Source organism: Microtus ochrogaster, chromosome 8 (assembly GCF_000317375.1).
Source record: "Microtus ochrogaster isolate Prairie Vole_2 chromosome 8, MicOch1.0, whole genome shotgun sequence".
NCBI lineage: Eukaryota > Metazoa > Chordata > Mammalia > Rodentia > Cricetidae > Microtus > Microtus ochrogaster.
The window spans coordinates 83,731,256-83,735,772 of record NC_022015.1 but is presented as its reverse complement, the minus strand read 5'-3'; the positions used below and the strand labels follow the sequence as shown (position 1 = coordinate 83,735,772).

At 52.9% G+C, this 4,517-nt stretch overlaps 1 protein-coding gene across 1 annotated transcript in view; it reads right to left on the bottom strand.

Moving 5' to 3' along the window:
* Casp7 (caspase 7) overlaps nucleotides 1-3,373 on the bottom strand; it is a 34,729-nt gene extending 31,356 nt beyond the window's left edge. Inside the window, exon 1 of the mRNA XM_026781082.1 lies at nucleotides 3,317-3,373. The gene's annotated coding sequence lies outside the window, so the exon portion shown is untranslated. The remainder of the gene's footprint in view (nucleotides 1-3,316) is intronic.
* Nucleotides 3,374-4,517: the final 1,144 nt, after the last annotated feature.

Sequence of the window (4,517 nt, the reverse complement as noted above, 5' to 3'; positions counted from 1 at the left end):
GACTATATTAAAGGGTCACAGCATTAGGAATATAGCAATAGAAATAATCGTATGGTTGGGAAGGTCACCACATGAGAGACTATATTAAAGGGTCATAGCATTAGGAAGACGGAGAACCACTGCACTAAAGGGAGGCTCTCTTTAAGCTGTCCTCTGAGGTATTGGTCACTGAGGGAAAACTGACCAATATGTGTCAGGATGTGTTATATAGGCACAGGTCTCAGAGCCACAGGCCCAGTTAACCATGGGCTGGAGCCTCCGGAGTGGAGAATAAGCTGACCACCAACAACAGAAAGCTGAGAAACTCAGGCTTGAAGATATAAGAAGGGACCCACTCCTAGCTGAGAAGCCACTGACTGCTAGACAGGGGGAGTCAGTTTTCCTTAGGTACCCTGACTGTGGCCTCACACCCATGTGCAAACGGTCAGCACTAATTGGATTCAGCCAGAGACTCCCTTCTGCCATGTCTTCTTCGTGATGCCCACACCACTTTCTGTTGGAGGCCTGTGGTGGTTTGAATGAAAATGGCCCCCACAGGCTCAGAGGGAGTGGCATAATTAGGTGTGGTCTTGTTAGAGTGGGTGTGGCCTTCTTGGAGGAAGTATGTCACTGGGCATGGACTTTGAGGTTTTGAGTACTCAAGCCAGGCCCAGTCTCACTCTCTTCCTGCTGCCTGCTGTCTAGATGTAGACCTCTCAGCTACCTCTCCAGCACCATGTCTGATCACCCATGATGACAATGGACTAAACCTCTGAACTATAAGCAGGGCCCCAATTAAATGCTTTCCTTGGCTGCAGCACGGTCTTCTCACAGCCACAGAACACTGACTAAGACCTAAAGCATTTCCTTGGCTGCCAGGGAGTGACCAACTTTACCCCATCGCGCACTCTCAATGGCAGGATGCTCTGCCCTGCCACAGGCCCATAGCAACAGGACAAGCAGACCAGACGCCTAGATGCCCAAAACCATGAGCTAAAACACATCTTAAAGGGAGGAATCTAAGTCGTCAGCCTCTCTGCTGACAACCTACGTCAGCAGCAGTGGACCTGACTCTTGATCTGTAAGGCTAAGCACTCAGTAGCTTCTTTATTCCCATGGTGAGGCTAGCTCTTGATTTTGACTCCTGGTCTGACCCTCAGGCCCTCCCAGAAAGCCATCCCACCTTGGTTCTATGCCCGAGGGGTGTCCTAGCCTTACTTTTGTGTACCTGTCCCCTTTTCAGGGGCTGCAAAGAACAATCACCACAGGGACATTGCTCGCCCACTGTCAAGAGACAAAGATCTCTTTAAACAACTTAAAATGTGTGATGTTTGTTGTTAAGGTTTGGGTGTAGTTGGTCCCTCAGCGGCTCCTGTGGTGTGAAGCTTGTCCCCTACATAATGCTTAAAGATGGTGAGACTTAAGAGATGGGATCCAGCAGGGCACTCACTACTCATGGATGCTCTTATGGGACCCCGTGTTAGTTCTCAAGAGGTTGCTTGAAGCACAATTAATAAAAGCTCAGTGACAGATATTGGGGTTCAAGCTGAAGATCCAAAAAGCAACACAGGCAGCCACTAGCTCTTACCTAGACCTCAGCCTGAAATGGCTATCCTGCCTCCAGGAATCTCAGAATGAGTCTGTGTCTGAGAACTGTCTCCTCCTGTTTTATAATCCTCTCTAGGGCTGGGAATAAAGGTGTGCACCATTGGGATTAAAGGCATGCACCACCCGATTTCTATGGCAAACTAGCATGGCTACTAGGATTAAAGGTGTGTGTTACCACTGCCTGCTCTGTAAGGCTGACCAGCGGGGTTATTTTACTCTCTGATCTTCAGGCAAGCTTTATTATTAAAAACTACAAATGAAATGCTTTAAAAACCGAATACGTCCGGCCACTCCCCAGCTACTCCAAATTCCTGTCTAACGATGTGGTAGCTCCTACTTGCAAGCCCTTTGGTTGCTGGGATGCCATCTGCCCTAAGTGCTCTGCCAGACCCAAATGTGCTGCTGGCTAGCTTTTTATTGTCAATGTGACCTATCTAGAGTCACCAGGAAAAGGAAATCTCTCTTCAGGAGAAGCCCAGATTAGACTGGCCCGGGGCCATCTTGGTGTGTGGGCGTGTGTGTGGGGGGGAGGGGGGGTGTCTGTCTTGCCTGGAAGGCCCAGCCCACTATGGGTGGCACCATCCCTAGGCTGCTGGGTCTGGACTGTATAAGAAAGCTAGCTGAATGAGTAAGCAGTTTCCTGCCTCCAGGTTCCCGCCCAGATATCCTCACCAACGGACTGTGACCAGGAACAGTCAGATGAAATACACCTTTTCCTACCTAAGCTGCTTTTGGTCATGGTGTTTATCCCAGGAGCAGAAAGCAGACTGGACACGCGGAGGTGGGTCAGGATACTGGGGAAACAGGTTCTTTCCCGAGCACAGTCACATCATACAAACCCCCTGCCCGGATACATTCTTCCCTAAGTGCTCCAAGTCGAGAGCTGCCACCCTCCACACCAGTGTCACCAGAGGTTCGCCTGGCGAGGTAACCAGACTTTTTGCCCACATCCTGCCTAAGGCTGCACGGTGGCAGATTATAAAGTTAGGCCTTAACAGGATGGAGGGGGGTGTAAGGTCAGGTTGGCCAAACTCTGAAGGAAGAATAAGGCTGTAAACAGAAAATCCGGGCCTCACAGTAAATCCAGTTCAAGATAAGGTCTCGAAAAGTACTTCAGGAACATCACGTACATCTACAAGCAAACTTCCTTCCCCATAAACCGCAAAGCCCAAGGGGTAAACGTAGGGTGTCCCCTAGAGCCCCACTGCTCAGTGTCGCCTGCCAGTTTTCCACCTACAAAGTCCCTACAAGAGCTCGGATGCAAGGATCCGTGCCCCCCCCACCCCCCATGAGTACTTTTAGCCTTGGTCAAAGACCTGTGCGCTCTAACTCACTCCTTCCCTGAGCACAAGTCAGCCAGGACCGCCCAAGATTCTCACTGAACAGAAGAGGCAGGCGCTTAAGCAGCCCTGCCGGTCTGACCAGGTAGTTCTCCCGAGGCCAAGCAAGACAGTCTCTACTGCCCTACACCAGTTCTTCCTTCCCCGTTACATCCGGGATGGAACCGGATGTGGCGAAATCCCCGGCTAGGAAGCCCAGGGAGAACCAAGCTGAGGAAAGCCAACGATGGAGGGGCGTGCAGAGCCCCAGCCTCAGCGCCAGCCTGCCTAGACGCCATGCTCTGCGAGCTTACGGGAGGGAGGGAGGGAGGGGAACCCGGGCTGGGACGCACGGGTGTTGGAAGCTCGCGGAAGAGGGGTGGAAAAGCCACAACGGGGGCCCAAGTTACCGTTCCCACGGTGGCCGGCGGGAGCCCACGGCTGCGTCCGATCCTCGGGGAGGGCCTAGGACAGCTTTACGGAAAGCGAAAGTAAAAGTCCAGGAGCTCGAGGGGGAGGAGCGGGAGGGGCAGAAGCAGGCCGGGCGGGGCTGTGCGCACCACTCGGGGAAAGCGAGCCACGCGCGGGAGAGCGCGCCCACCACGGGAAAGCCCTTTCCAGGCTCGGGCACGCAGGCTGCCTCGGCTCGCCGCCTGGCTTGGGTTCGCTCTGTGAGATTCGGGCAACCCTCTCCGCGGCACGAAGCGAGCCGGTAGAGTTCTCTCTACAGAACTGGCCAGCCGCGGACTCTTAGGAGCTGCCCGCCAGAAAAGTGATCCCCAGAATACCCTCCGCAAATCTGCCGCGTGCTCAGAAAAACTGTGTGCATGGTCCAGTTCTCCGCAAAGTCCCGGGGCCCAGCGTGTTGGAGCCATTCCCCTCCCGTCCCTGTCTCACCTGCGCTACTTATGCAAAGTTCCCAGCACTCACCCAGGAGCGCGCGAGTTTGCAAACTGGTTGAAGCCAAGGATCCCGCTGCCGCGCAGTCCCTGACGAAGCGCACTTGGTCGAAGTGCAGATTGACCCAAAGATTTGACGTCCCCTCAATGGCGGGGCTCCTGTTTCGTCATTTTCCCTTTAACGCAATCAGCTCTACAGGATACCGTGCACCAACTGTAGCTTTGGTCAGGTGTCTTCTCAGAAGATGCTTGGGAGGGGACGCTAAGGGCAGTAACTTTGTCTTTAAGCAAGTCTCCGCCTCCTAACTCTGGCTTGCACGGATATTGCACCAAAATCATTCGTGTGTGCTGCCCTGTTCCAGGCACTATGAGGAAGCAGCGTTTCCACAGGTCCTCCTTCATGTCACCTCCAACATGCGCGCACGCACACACGCACACACACACACACACACACACACACACACACACACACACACACACACCCTGGGCTTCCAAGCCCTCTCCTTAGCGGTCCTCAGAACCGCTAATTAACTACATTCACACTGAAGCAATGGCAGTTTTAGGCATACCAGAGACCCTTGCTTCTAGAACCTGAAAGTCTCTTGAATCACCAGGGCTTTCTTCTTCCTCTTCTTCTTCTTCTTCTTCTTCTTCTTCTTCTTCTTCTTCTTCTTCTTCTTCTTCTTCTTCTTCTTCTTCTTCTTCCTCTTCC